This window comes from Bactrocera oleae, chromosome 4, assembly GCF_042242935.1.
Source record: "Bactrocera oleae isolate idBacOlea1 chromosome 4, idBacOlea1, whole genome shotgun sequence".
Classification (NCBI taxonomy): Eukaryota; Metazoa; Arthropoda; class Insecta; order Diptera; family Tephritidae; genus Bactrocera; species Bactrocera oleae.
In genome coordinates, this window is record NC_091538.1 from 52,763,546 (window position 1) to 52,779,778 (window position 16,233).

The window sequence follows — 16,233 nt, forward strand, 5'->3', positions numbered from 1 at the left end:
AAATAGAATAATAAATTGGGGAAATCATAAAAATATAAATATCAATGAGAAGCTATAAATATCTTAAAAAAGTGCAAGAAAAAAAAATTAAAATATTACAATATAATAATATTCATGAGTATTGGGAAAAATTATTTTTGTTTTTCTACACATAGTTTTTATAAATAAAATTTCAAAAGGCGATATTTTATGTAAAAATACCTAAAAAGATAAAATAATACAAGCTAGTAATCTATATCCTCACCAGATCTTAGTGGAGGCGAGTATATGCTGCAAAGTTTTTTCTTTAAGAAAGCAAATAATATCAAGAGAAGGCGTCACAGCCTTCAAACAACCATAGCTTCTATGGGATAAACAATATTTTCTAAAAGCAAAGCAGTCTTTTAACTGTTGAAGATGTATGTACTCGTATATGCCTAATATATAAGCGAGCGGGTTAGCCGTGAATAATTGTTCTCTAATATTTTTCTACTCTTTGACTTTAAAGTTAAAAATTAAAAAAAAAATGTTTATCATTGAAAGACAACTGAGAAATTCACTATCAAAGCTATATATATTGTGTAGCGTATACAACACATTTTTATAACTTTTTCCTACTTCTTCTTTCAAAAAAATGCAGTTATTTTTGTTAGCTTAGGCAAATCTCTAAATTCTTTATTTCAATGAAATATATTTACTAGTTCCAGAGCTTTACTAAACTCTTTTTTATAATTGTGGTATGTGTCCAAACTGTCACGATCAGTGGTTTAAGTCTTTACTAAATATTCTTGAACAACAGAAAAAAATAAATAAATTTGCAAATTCTAAATAAATATATCATGCAACAAGCAAATCTTTATAAAATATTTTGTTGCACAATAATACACTATAAAGCCTAATAATTACAATTTATCACATACTTGTATATAAAAGTAAAACTTTTTTTGCTAATGAAATAAAAGCGTAAAAGTATTTGTAATATTAAAGTTCAAAACTTGTTCAAAATACGCAGCCAAAGTCATTTAAGAACACTTTAAATGGCCACTCATACCAAGTGAGCTCAGTTGCTTATTACAAGCGCTGCTTGCAGCAACTAGCTTCCACCAAATAAATGTATAAGTGTACCGTCCATTACCGAAATGTGCGCGGTGTGACTTCCGCAACCGTCCAAAACACCGGAAGTAAACTAACGGAATACGGTGAGTGCGCTGCCACATGGCAATGGCAGCTGTTGCGACCCACGTTAGTAGAATTTTCGAAAGGTGGCAAGTGTAAACACACACACACATATATATATATGCACAAGAGCAAATAAGTTTAGGAAATTTTATGAACTTTCCATTGGTCACACCGAAAACGCTGTTGACATTTGGTAACAAAGGTGGAATTAATAAATAAATAAACATGAAACTATCAAATAACGGTGAAAATAAATAAAGCGCAAAAAAAGGAACGACATACATAAATAAGATATAAATCAGCTTGATGTGTGAAAAACCCAATGGAGATTTTATAAGTTCAAGAGCAAATAACAGCAGTGTGCATAGTTGTATATATGTAAGTCCCTCAAGTATATATATATATAATGTAGACATATGTGCGCTCGTAAGGCACGTACGCGGTAGTAAATAAAGCAAGAAATTGTAACATTCACACACATGACAAGTGCGGAAATATTATGCTCACATATTTTTCTTGGTTACTCATACGCCCGGGCTATCCGATATGCGGCAAATGCACGTACTGGCTTCGATTTCTTGCTATGCCACGGGTGCCTGCTTCATGCGCATATACTCAAAAGTGACTGTTTGTGTGTCTAACTGTTATTTTTTATTATTTTTTAGTGAACTGTTGCATAAATTTGTATATGTATGTGTGTGCACTTACCAACATTCATATGAGGAAAGGTCTTCGAAATTTCCATACAACGTTGCTTGTTCTCCGTGTGTTTTTTTTTTGTTTTTGTGCCATACAGCAACAAGCTGTATAAACAATATATAAAACACATTAGAACTTTCATTTGTTGTTGTGAATATGTGTTGCATTGGCGTGTACCCTTTCGCGCCGCCAGGCATCATTTGTAGAATAATCAAATAACCCAATCAATAAGGATATGGTTAGACATACAAAGCTATAAGTATATGTGAACATACAATATTCTTTCTAGTGAACGTGTAAAATTTAGCAGCAGAAAGCAGAAAGCAAAAAGTCGGCGGCGCGTAAAAATATATGTGTAAATATAATGTGATGCTGATATTTCACAACGAAAAGTGCTAACATAATCAATAACAATAAAAAAATAGTGTGGCTTAAGGTAAGCTTATTTCTTCTGAATTTTGTTGTAAAATTTGTGGAAAGCGGGTTTGAGTTGCTTGTTTGAAGATCATTTGAGCAGAGAAGAGTGAAGAGAGATTAAAATGCAAAAAATTTAAAATAACAGTAATAATAAAAAATTACTAAAAATATTAATAATCATAATAATAATATAATATTAAAAAATCATAATTAATAGATATGTGTAAATAAGTATAATATCTCAAACCATAATTTATATCAAATTTCGTGAGGACATCTCGTCAAACGAAAAATTTTTACATACAAGAACTTGATTCCGATCGTATAGTTTGTACGTTTGAACTCGGTCAGGTTGTATGGAAGCTATATGCTATAGCGGTCCGATCTTAAAAAGTTCTTCGAAGATTGTACCGTAAAATAATCCATGCCAAATTTCGTGAATATATCTTGTGAAATCTAGAAGATTTCCAAACAGGTACTTGATACAGAACGTTCAGTTTGTATGGCGCCTATGTGCTACAGTTATCCGATCTGAACAATTTCTTCAGACATTGCCGCTTTGCCTTGGAAAATATTCCATGCTAAATTTCATAAGGGTATCTCCTCAAATGAAAAAGTTGTCCATTCCGAAAAAAAGTGAACTTATTTTCTCAAAAATTAAATTAAAATAAAATTAAAGAAACAAAATGTATTAAATATTTTAATAAAATTGAGAAATTGTAATACAAAAAGTAAGGTTAAATTTAAAAATGTTTTCAACTAAAATATTAAAAACTTTGTGCGCATTTAACTTATAGTGTCTTTTTTTTGTAATATATAATATATTTAATCAAAGAAGATACTAAAAATAGGTAATATACTGTAAAAGTATATATTGTAAATATTAAATAAAAATAGTGAACAAAAAGTTTTCATATTTTTAATATCTAACATATAAAATCAAAGTGATTAAATTTAAATTAAAACACACAAAAAAAAAACTAAAGCATGGAAAAAAAAATTCTTAAAAACATACAAAAAGATTAAAAAAATATATTGAATGTAAAATTAAAGAACAAGTAATTAAATAGATGATAAATATATTTTATTATTATTATATTATACTTTTTTATAGTTATATTTTTTCTAACAAAAACTATTAAAAAAGCAGATAAAAATTTTTCGTATAAAAGCATACACAAAAATTAAAAGAAATTTTACTACTCGATAAAAGAACGAAATAAATAAAGATATGAAAAATGTATCAAATATATAAAAAAAAAAAATATTTTTTATTTGACATTTTGTGGTAAAATAATTTTAAAATAAATTAACTCAAATATATGTAGTGGCTGTTTATTAAAACATTATGGAAAACTTTTTAAAATTTTAAAAAACTTTAGATAAACATATAATATTAAAAAATTTAAAAAATCTAACTTATTCATCAAAAAAATCTTAAAAAAAAAATTATAATAATAATTAAAAAGAAATATAAACAAAATTGTTAATTATGATATAAAAAATTAAAGATATCTATTATTACTACATAACTAAATAGCATTATAATTAGAACTAGCATGGTGTTTAAAAAAGCAGCCACACCTACATAACACGTCACCTTTCAACTCAAACAGGCAACTCATCGCTTTCGTAACTCGACGTTTCACGGAAAGCGAATCTAAATTTATGCGCAAATATAAAAAAAGACCGTTAATGGCGGTAGGCGCTGCGCGTGCCACTGAAGTGGCTTTTCTTAGCATAATTTTAAATACATAAATATAAGAGATTAGAGCAGAGACGTTGGTGCAATTATTTTTAGCTTACGATTTCTAATTGGTGATTATAAAGAGAGGAATTTGATCTTTATAATATTTTATATAAAAATACATTGCATAATTAATTTTATTCTTTACTCTATAAAAATGTTTCTGGTTTGTAACATTAGAAGTATCAGTCATAAATAGATTAAATAGGCTAGCAGTTTGTTTGAAGACTTTGAAAATAGATTTTTTCATTGATTTATCATTTAGTGCGATTTTTATACATTTATTGAAATAAAAGAAATGCTGGTGAAGAAAGTGAAAAATAATCATTTTCTAAAATATTATATTTTATTAAAAAAAAAACCAAAAATTTCGCACGCAATATAAATTTAAAGAAAAGTTGAAAGTTTGTCTCTTAATATCTTGAAAAATTGCTTAATCATGATTAAATGAGTACTTAGAGTTGGTAGTAGTACTTGTAGTAGTAGCTCTCAAAGCATAGCTTGCATGACGAAGCTTAGGCTACCAATGAGTTCCCTTGATCATGCCTGTATATGTTTTAGAAATATTTAGTTTTTAGAATATGTTAAATAAATTGCTTCAGCTTCTAGTAAGTTTTCACTCGACTCAAACTACAAGTAAAGGGTCAGGAAGTGAATATCTCTCTCTGAGATGACTTACCTTCTACCGACGTATAACCAAGACTCAGAAGGTAGACCTGAAAATACCCTCTCCACAGTTTTAGTACTTCCTTCCGCAGTAACACATACAGTTTTGTACCCCGACTACTTTATACAAGTATATATATTATATGTTAGTAATATAATTGGCCCATACATTTCTACTAGATACTTGAACGAGCTTCTACAGCCGACCGACTATAATAAACTGACTGACTAAATTTCGTAGACCCGAAAAATGCTGCACTGAGCTAGTTGAAGATCATTAACCCATACAAAGTGGGAAATTACCTACATTTGTTTACAAATGCAACTAAAATACGCACTAATAAACACACCAAATAATATTTCCTTCATTTTAACTATTCCTTCTCCTGTTTTCAACTTTTATTCGCTCTAATTTATTTACGACAATTAATGCAATATAAAAATACTTTAATTTCCCAAGCGCGCTAATGAATTATTTACGAATTTACTTAGGAAGAGTGAAACCCATCACTGACCATTGCACTGCTCCCTTGAATGAAGTATATATTTACCCATCTACTCCTTCACTACTATGTATATACCCACCCACAAATGTACAAGTGTATTATATAAAAGTGGATTTGGGTTTTATTTGAAATTTTTTTTTTCCATTAGGTTATCTCTCGAGTGTCGCTCTTTGCTGAGTGATAATGCTCCTGAATATCTATCGAAATTCGTGAATGCAAAAATTCAGGGGGAAATATATTTATATATACGAGTATGTAGAAATTTCTTTATTTTTTATTTTACATACATGCATGAAAGAAAACAAAATAAATAAGAGAATCTGTTGGATATAGAGGAAGTAAGGGAAATGTGAACGACTTTAAGCTTAAATGAAGTCAACGCACTACTTCTACCAGATTTAAGTTTATTTAGAGCTAAAAACAAGTTCAGATTTTATTTGTATTAGTTTTTGCTTTTGGGTAGTGGTAGGTATAATATAATATACGAAATCATTTTCATAATCAGTCGCGGGTTGAAAACAGATATATTTTTAAAGAAAATACTTTATTTTCCATACATATTTTTAATAAATATGTACGAGTATGTGTTTGTATGTCATCCATTAGAAGAATTTCGAATGAGCTTTCATTTTTTAATATTTTTTTGGAAAATTTGCTGCATATATTTGAAAAACCATTATGGAAATTTGCTATATTCTAAGTAATTTTTAGAACTGTATTGAGAACTTTACTTTAGACGTGATTTATAAATAAAATAATACTCAAGTACCACTCTTTCAATATTTGCTGAGTAAAACTACCATATAAAGCCGAAAAATTAATAAAAAATATTAAAATATGTAATAATATATCTTATTGGATACCACATCTATGGTAATTAAAAAATAATAATTACTTCCAAGTAAAATTTAAAATAGTGGCAACTCCGTTTAAACGATTTTAAACAATACATTTTTTTTAAATCTTTATATTGCAGTATTTCTTTCTTATATAAATTTTTTAATGTAAAAATTTCGAACAGGTGGCAACACTTCTAAATATTTGTAACTTTAAATTCTGTGTTGTCTTTAGTTTGGCGTTACTGTTGCAGTCTTTCATTAACATATATTTGCTTTTGAAATTTTAAATAGGTGGCAACAATCTAAATATTATATTAAAATGTTACACGCTATGTAAACGAAAGCTTTATACAATTTTTTCGGTTATTTTTTTTTGTTATATAAATTGCTGCTAATGCCGCTTAGGCTAAATGAATCAGGAATTATTTGCTTCATGCATGTTTTTTGCAAATTATATAACCCAAGGAAAGCTTTAAATATTTGTACTTTGGGAGAAATTTCTTACTTTCCAAACCTAATAATGTTGTGTCAAGGCATATTAAATTTATTAATTATTGTAATACTATATTTATTAAATACGTTACAATTTTGAAATATGTGGCAACTCGTTACTGAAATTATTTTCAAATTTATTCCAACATGTTTTAACTAAACGCTAAAGCCGTAAAAAAATACATATATGTGCAGCAATTTCAAACCGGTGGCATCATCAGATAGCATCTAAATATTTGCAATTTGAAGGAATTTTGTTGCTTTTCAAAGCCTATTAATGTTGAGTCAAAGCAATATTCTTTACCGTAACACACATAATTTAAGCTTTTCGACCTTTAAGGTAAAGTTGATTGTGTCATTTTTCACGTCATTATTTTCAACTAATTAATAAAGGGTTAAGTAGTAAGCCAAATTTTGTTTTACATATATTTACACTTTCAGATAATTATTTTGAATTTCCCAGCTTTTTATTTTCGTTCGAAACCCTTGAGATTAACCCCTATGTTTCACTCATTTTTGTCACAATGAGTGCTGCAAAATATTTTTTTTATAACGTAGTTAAGAGTTTAATAAGCTTTTCTATCCAATAAATGTATTTCTAGCAGTTTTTCAATTTTCAATGCCAAACTTACTCATCACTTCGAATTTCCCTCATTTGCCAATTATTGATCTAATTAGAAAGATTTTTCTCCAAAAGAAAAGCAACTCGTTAAGCACTTGCATATACATATGTATGTCCGAAATCGCTCAAAAGCTGAATGCATTGCATGTATGACTTCGATGGAATGACAGGTTTCTAAAGTTTCTTTCCACAATTTGTTCACATGCAACTTTTTCTTTCGCCTGATACCAGCTACAGTCAGATACGATAAATATATATAGTATGTACGAGTGTGTGAAAAACATTTTGTATTATGCGATAATCATATGTGAAGGTATTTTTCTTTTTCCTTTTCAAATCAATCAAGCATGAAAGCAAATTAAAATTGTTTATTGCCACAAAAGTAATCATAGATGTACTAATGCCCAACTGCAAGCAAACATACGTATTTCTCTATACAAGTATAATATAATATACAGTTAGCTTTGACTACACACCTGTAATACCTACAGACAAACTTTTAGTATTTTACATTATTGTTTGAGAATAGTTTTGCATAACTGTTCACTCAGTTCTACAAATCACTCACGTTCCATTAAAAAGTTGTTTGGCAGAAAATCAAATTTTTTATCGAAGCTAACTTTTAGATAGCAGTGATTCATAGTTTATTCGTATGAACTGTTAGTTATGAGTAACTTGAAATTTGTGGCATTCGAAAAGTTGAGAATAAAAATTGCATTTTCGTATAATCGTTTCTAAAATATATCGGGTGCCATTTTAGAGCCATTCTTTTAAATAAATTTAATTTCATGGAGGCATGCGTAACTGTCAAATCTGCTGACAAACTAGCTGTCAAAGTTAGTTTGGGTTGGCAACTAAGTAATTGCGGATTCTTTTTAAAAAATCAAAGACAATTTTTTCATGCATCATTCATTTTAGCATCATAATCCCACGTTCATAAAACTTCTGGTTTTTATTAGTAAAAACCTGAATCAGGGCCGCTTTTCTTCAACTGCATTGTTTAATTTCGTTAGTTGTTCAATGTAGACAACAGAATTGATTGTTCGGTTGGGTGGTAAGAGTTCAAAGTAGATAATCCCACCAAACTAATAACAAAACCTTCTTTTGATGAATACCAGCTTTTGCTGTTGTTTGAGCTGGTTCACCTGGCCTGCTCCACGATCTTTTCCGCTCGATATTGTGAACAATCCATTTTTCATCGCCCGTTATCATTCGTTTCAAAAATGTCATGTATCGATTTTCGCACATAGCCAAGCTGTTTTAAGTGATTTTCAATGCATGTATGTGATACCTGAAGCTTCTCTACAATCTCACGTGTTGTCCTGTGACGATCCGAATCGATTATTGCTTTGATTAGGTCGTCATCAACTTCAACTGGACGACCAGAGCGTTTTTCATCTTTGAGTGAAAAATCACCAGAACGAAATTTGGCAAACCAATTTTGACACTGCCGTTCATTTATGGCTTCGTCGCCATAAACACCGCATAACTTTTTGTGAGCTTGCGATGCGTTTTTCCTTTTGCGAAAATAAAAAAGCAAAATTTGACGAAAATGTTCCTTTCGATCTTCCATTTTTCAACGAACGCCAAACGAGAAAACTACGCAACCGATCAAAACTTTTTTTTACTGATTGACAGCTGAATTGCCAACTATCAAATAACAAAATGTGCTTTACATTTGAACTACGCCAGCAAACCTAAAAATTCAACTGAAGCCATCTATGAGTGAAATCCGCATATACTTAGTTGCCAACCATAACCATGTAAAGACCCATATTGGAACAATGTATAAAATTCGTGAAAAATCACTTTTAAATATTGTACTGTTTCACAAGTCCACAAATATATTTTTACCGTTAAATCATCCTCAGCAAAATATTTGTATTTGTTGTGGAAATAAAAAAAAGGTTAGCCTCTGGTGTGATTTGCATGTAGACGTTGTCTAGGGCCCACCTTATTTCCAATTATAAGGTCTACCGGCAATTTTAAACGTCTAAACTTTATGCAGTGCATGAGATCATTACTTTGTTGGAAAGAACTTCAGCTGCCACAAGAAACGGGGTTTCAATTGGCTATGTAGATCTAGTGATTTGACTCCGCTTGACTAATTTTTGAGCGGTTATGTCAAGTTAGGGATTCATGCTTAATAAGATTGGTTAGAAATCAATATTCGGCGAGTTAATAATGAGCTATGTCCGACAATCAGCTTTACGGAAAAAAAGTTTAAAAATTGTCGATACAATTTTAACCTTAAGGCACACAATATTGGTCACTTAATTAATAGAGGTTCGAAAAAGTTAAGTAGTTTGTTATTGGAGTGCTTACATTTTTCGAATTCTTAACTTTTCCGTGATATGAAACATGCATGTGATTATACGTGTATTTAAACAGTATATATTTGTTTTTTAATATGTATTAAAATATTATATGTACGTATTTAATTTTGGATTGTCTTAATATTTCATCTTAATGTAATGTATAGCACATTTCCTTATATACATATGTTATACAAATATTCATACGGTGTTTGTAACGTTGAAGTAAACAGTAACCTTATTCTAATGGCGTCTTTTCTCCAAAGAAGCAAACAATTATACAACAGAAGAATCGTGGCTTGGCAGCCTTCACGAGTGGCTTAAATTAGTGCGACCCTTCTGTATTGGCGCATAATAAGCGTTGAACAATTGTTCGTTTGTGACTTCCATTTGATGCATTTTTGTGCTCAAAGCATTAATAAATAGTGTAATTGTTGATGTGTGGCTTGATAAAATTTCACAATAGACTTTATATGACAATTTTTAAAAGCACTTGAGTTCAGTCAAAATATGTTTCCACCCACCGCATGAATTGTTTAACAAAATAAGTATTTTCATGATTTTTATAATCGTACCATTTAGCAAATATAAATTTCAATGACAGCAAAGCCCTTGAGTAATGAAAGTAAAGTGCTCCTAAAAGTATGCAAATTCTAACCTAAACAGCAATGAAAAAGTCAATTTGCATGAGAAGGGATAAAACTTGACATTTTAAAATTTTGACAAATGAAGGCTTTGTGTACTCAATCGATTATTCACTTACATACATTTGAGGAGAGTGTTGTAAAAATCAATCAATTTTCTAAATATATCAAATATAAGTATGTATACGTATATATCTGCAAGTAAATTATGTAATTGAATTATATTCTTGACAATTTTGTTGTCTCAACGTAATCTCCTGATGGCACTCGGACATTTAAACAACTCGAATAGTTATATGAAATTAATTTTACATTCCATATGGTTAATTGGTTAGAGTTGGAAATTTGTGGCTGAGAGGCCGTCGTTTGATGGGAAAAGTTGTTGAAAAGAGGGTTTAATGTTCAATATTCTGAAATTCTGATGTTGTAATGTAACTTTTTAGGTTCTCCTAAAATTCATTAAAATTCTTTCTTGGAATATTTTCATGCCTTCAAAGATATTCTGATATTATTATTACCTTGTTTTGAGGACTAAATTATTAGGAAGGTTAATGACCCTAATTTTTATATAAGGAGTGCAACTTTACTATGTTAGGTGTGTGACTCGGATAAGCATATGCGTTATCGGTTTTTTTGACTGGCTCTTGATTTAGTCAATTTTGGAATTACTTACGTTAATACAATAAAAAGGGAAATTTGCACCATTAAACGGCTGTGAGAAGCAGCATTTAGACCAGGTTTTTGGATATCAAATAAAATTTTAATATTTATTTTTGTATTCGTGAAAAAATTTCTCTTCTCTTTCAGCCTAGAAAATCAATCTGAGACATGGCTTTCTTTTAACCAAAAGTCGCCGATAAAAATAGTTGATAGTTTCTACTTCTTCTAACCTCAAATGACATCAATTATACAATCCTTATGGCTATTTTGCATATTTCTTGTCATCAAAGCATCTTTTACTCCGATGTTTCATTACAAAAACAATATTTTTAATTTGCCCACTTCTTGACCGAACACCAGCGTCAACTAAGACACAGTCAAATATATTTAAGATCTTGACATGTCATTGTTTTCGTCATAAAATCTTAATTGTAAATCTTTGAAGTCCTTTCCCTTCGCTCACGTGCAAAAAGTCAGCAGCTTGCGTCACTCTAAGGTATTTGTTTCGTACAGCTATAAGCTCTGGCTTGCTGCCACAACTACAGAGTTGAGTTTTGCGACAGATACGGCTGAGTTGGAGTTGTATGTTTGTAAATTGTATGCGAGTTTTGTTTTGTTTATTTATTTTTTAATTTTTTAGAAAAAAATTGAAATTTTCTCTTGAGTTTGTCGTAGTTTTTATGATTTCCTTTGTTGATGTGTGGCATAATTGAAAAACGGAAAGTTTACTTGACAATTTAAACGACAGCGACTTGCAAAATAAAAAAGTCTTCGCATATTTTAGGGAAATCTTAGACAGTATTAGTATGAAAAACAAATGTAATGATTTGCCGAAAAATGCGAGTTGCTTAGAAATTATAAAAATAAAATACTTTTTCATTTAGTGTTTAGTCAAACAAAGATTATTATTCTCCTATTTCTTCCGGTGAACGTATTTTCCTTCTGAGGCACCTAGTTCTTGTATAAATATCATGTGCTCATATAATTTTGTTAAGGATCACAAGTTAGCCTGCTTCTTAGTGTAAAAAGTTGAAACATACTTAAAAAAAAAAATACTTTACCATGTTCGATACTCACGTATAGAGGGTGCCTTTGTCTAAACTTTAAGTTCGATAAAATCCTCATCACATTTATTTGATTTCAGAAGACACTCTGTTTCTTAGTATAATTTTAAGGAAGCAAGGATATTATTTCGTACGATCATTAGATGTAGATCATAAATTTTCTGTAAGCAATATAAATTCGATTTTTTCATTACTTTAGAAATGTGTCTCTATTTGGAAAACTGCTGTTAGTCGCCGAACTTTCAATTATTTTTTCAGAAACCCTCTAAACCCTTACACCACATCATACTACTCTCTTCCTAACCCATCTCATTTTCGACTTTCAACGTATAGAACATAAGAACTTTGGATCGTTCCTAAAACTTAGAAGGCTTGCGTTACCGATTTGTTTCGGGATCTAGATACTGCCAAGATATTTCCGACCTCAATGAAAAAAATTTGCCATTGTAACAAAATCAAGTTCTTTGCAAGTATTCACAGAAGCAAATTTTAGTTGCTTCGCGGTAAGGTCATCAAAATGTTGAAAATTCGCGCCTTTATATAGAATATGGTGAGAGGCCCTCAGGGCGGTAGGTAAGTTATTAGTATTCCATTACTGGTTTTTATTATTAATTATAATTAAATTTAAATTTTGTCTTTTTGTAAGCGCGTGACAAACGAACGCTCTACTCACATAAAATTTCTCTTAAGATATTTAGAAAATCTGGCAATATCTTAGTTGTCAAATAGTCCACTTTGCTTGCTGCTATTGTTCCTTGTTGGTGTTTGAAGAAATTTCGGAGGATATTATTAAAAAAATTTACGGTTTTTATTTTTTACTTTGCACAACTGTTTTTGAAATCGCTTGTTGCTTAAGTAACATAACTGTATTGTGAAATATTTGTTCGAGTTTTCTCTTTATTTTAACGAGTATTCTTTTTCCACTCGCTTAAGTAGCGTGTGGTGTTACTATTCGATAATATTTTATGCAAATTCTTAATGCCATTTCTTTGGAACTTCCTTCCTGGATAAATATACATAAATATATCATTTGTTACCCGTCCATCTCCCACAAATATTTCTAAACCCTCATTATCATTTGTTTGGTAAAAACATATTCATGCATATAACTAATATATACATATGTGTAGTACATATGAACCATATGTGTTTATTCTTAACACCCGCATATCCTCGGCTCTCCGCAAAGCAAATTATTGTGGTGACGACAAAGTAATCAGGCCAAACGCGGTTCGCTTGATTTTACCCGCCACCGTGTGTGCTACTCAGTATGCAAATAAAAATTCCACGTTTTGTAGTACTTATATATAACCCCAAAACCGCCAGTGCATTGCGGTGCGCAGCGGCAGAGTGTTTTGTGGCAACAAAACGTTGCTTGTTTGTGGGCGGATGTGTGTGAGGCGTATTAATACATTATATTTGTGACTCTGTAGATATATATTTGGTTATATTTGTGCATTTTCACGCATTAAAAATATTCTCTTCCTCTGTTTTTCTTCTTCTTCTTCTTCTGTTGTGGTGTGTTTATATACAATATATAAGAATTGATTAATAATAAATGAGTTGGTTGATGAGCTGGTATGAAATTTCAATGGCAACTTGTCGGCGGTTACTTTTACAGATACATATATACATATATATATGTATATGGTATACTTATAAACGTATGTTTACAAATATACATACATATGTCCTGCTTGACACATACTACATACCACTACAATATGTTCTATGTACATATATACTTCCAGCATACCTTTCACCTTTCCTTCGAACCGCTTGAGCGCGTATATTGCTTCTAATTTAAGTCCCTTTCAACAATTGTGTTCACTGCTAAATTGTTAATTTGCTGGCTTGTATGGCCTTTTGAATAAAATACAAATAAAATAAAAAGTAATCAAGTGAGTACACAAAACTTTTTTTCTTAAAAGTGAAATAAAATAAAACTACAAAATAAATGTGCAGTAAAATGAGCGGTAAACCGCGTGTAGCATAAATAAGTAGTTGCAATTACATTTATATAATATATACACCTTTTCAAAATAAGTAATCAAGGGTTTGGGCTTGACGTAAGCCCAAAGGTTGATATATAGTGCTATATGTGTATCAAATATGGTATAAGATATGTATTAGGGTGGCACTTCAGTAACTTTTGTAAATAAAACACTCAGATATCATTGATCAATCAAACTATGCAGTTGTTTTACTGATATGTGGCAACTTTAATCCAGTAATTGACGAAAATTTTTTTTGCTGTATTTTCTCGTATCGTATACCTTCGCTCTTCAGTGTAATTTCCACCGCATCTATCGGCGAATATGCGAATATATGAAAGAGCTCAGTTAAATTTAGAGTTGAGGCTCCATAGGAGGAATTTGTTGAAGTCCACTTCATTATACCCTAAACAGGGTATTTTAAGTTCGGAAATATGTATATTACACCCAGAAGGAAACATCGGATATCATATCAAGTATATATATATATATATGATCAGCCTGACGAGCTGAGTCGATTTAGCCATGTCCGTGACTGTCTGAAGGTCCGACTGTCTGTATATACGTGAACTAGTCTCTCAGTTTTTGTGATATCGATCTGAAATTTTGCACACGTTTTTTTTCTCCTCAAGAAGCTGATTATTTGTCGGCATCGGATCACTACAGCATATAGCTGCCATAAAAACAGTACGATCCAAATCAAGTGCTTGTATAAAAAACTTTTTCATTTCACGAGATATCTTGAAGAAATTTTGCATGCATTGCTTTCAAAGGCAATGATGTAATCTCCGAAGAAATCGTTTAGATCGGACTACTATAGCATATAGTTGCCATACAAACTGATCAATCAAATTCAAGTTCTTGTATAAAATCTTTTGTATTTGTGAAGGATATTATACGAATTTCATATTTTCGTTGCAACCGAAGTTAACTCTTCCTCTTGGGTAATAATTTTAAAAAATTGAAAAATTTTCTAAAATATTTGCAAATTTCACCAAAAATACAATTTTTACTTTGTTGTTTTTGACTTCGTCCATTACCTAGCCTATGGTCTTAATTTAAACAATTATTTTGTTCTTTTTACTTCGGATGCTCCTGTTAAGAATTTTGCTGTCAGCGCCGAGGCACCTTTTTTCCGTGGGCCTTCAGTTAATGACAACGTAATGGCCGAGTTTTGAATATTTTCCTTTGAAAATTTCACAAAATCTTTATAAAAATGTCTCTTCGGTATAGTTAATTCGCCAGGCGTTGGAGAGTAGTAAAACGAACAAGCTTCACCAGTTGCTCAAACAAACTGGCAGCACTTGTATTGCAACTCTGAGCTAATAAGGCCACTGACGCATGTCCTTTCAGTTGCGTTTCTCTCTTTAATGGAGATATGCTTTTTTCTACGACAAAAAATATTTTAGTAGCCACCTTACCTGCAACCTTACGTTTTCTATTAATAACAATTATAATCATAGCTTATTTCAAGTCTTTAGTTATGAGACTCAATAAAACATGTGAGAAATTTAATTTAAAATGTGTAAAAAAAAAACTGAGTCATCGCCAAATTATCTTTTAAGAATTTAATTCGATAACTTTTTTGCTACTTTTTAAAGAAAATTTCTTGACAAGAGAGCAGCGCGCAAAGATAGCGAGCAGAGAATGGCTAATAAGAGACCACTAAAGAGTATACTCGTATGTTTATGTATTATTGATTAATCTTTTTTTGAATAGGTTTACCTTCTAAAATGTTTTATTCATCCAGTAGTATTTCTTCTTTAGCATCTGAATCTTGTCCTAAAACTGAGTAAAGGGTATGTTGTGTTCCCGTTTACATTTCGATTCAAATCTTGGTCCACACAATTTTTAGTCAATTAATCAAACAAGAGTTCTAACATAGTAGGCTTGTAAGCTATCTGTAAATAATGTTAAGGGCGACTTCTTGTGATATGCCAAAAATTTGCTTTATCTTAGATCGGAGCATAATTTTTAGCATTTAAACATTTTTGATGAAGACAAGCAGAAAACAAAAATTTGCCGTTGCCGAAATGCTGTTATCAAATGTTACAAACTCTATTGAATCATTCGTTATTTGAAAATAGTGTACCGCACCATCTTCTATTTTACTCAAAATAAAACACTCTAGTTTTAAACCAAAAATAAACTCTCTAGTTTTAATGCCGCAAAGAGTTGTGTCTTTTCACTTTCCAACGCGGTAAGTTGTATTGTATTTGAAGTCAATTATATTTTTATTCAGATTTCTTCAAATCTGGTTAGAAATTCTTCGAAGGGAGGATTTATTTACAGGAAATTTTCCGTCGTTCTTAATCCAAAATAATTAAAACAGAAGATAGCGCTCTCGTTACTGGCAATTGTGGCCATACAGGTAAATAATTCGCGATTTTTTGTATTCCCAGTCAATATC

At 30.7% G+C, this 16,233-nt stretch overlaps 1 protein-coding gene and 1 long non-coding RNA gene across 6 annotated transcripts in view; both read left to right on the top strand.

Moving 5' to 3' along the window:
• The window catches only part of LOC106623211 (potassium channel subfamily T member 2), a 373,175-nt gene that overhangs the window by 36,010 nt on the left and 320,932 nt on the right, over positions 1–16,233 (top strand). The gene's annotated exons all lie outside the window — the stretch shown is intronic.
• Positions 1–16,233, top strand: part of LOC106622162 (uncharacterized) — a 123,783-nt gene that overhangs the window by 3,130 nt on the left and 104,420 nt on the right. For 2 of the 4 annotated variants that reach the window (XR_011395907.1, XR_001330942.3), the window contains exon 2: positions 2,147–2,293. This is a non-coding gene — a long non-coding RNA (uncharacterized lncRNA). Of the gene's footprint in view, positions 1–679; positions 1,179–2,146; positions 2,294–16,233 lie in introns of those variants that run through there. The other 2 variants (XR_011395906.1, XR_004976625.2) reach the window with 2 other exon arrangements.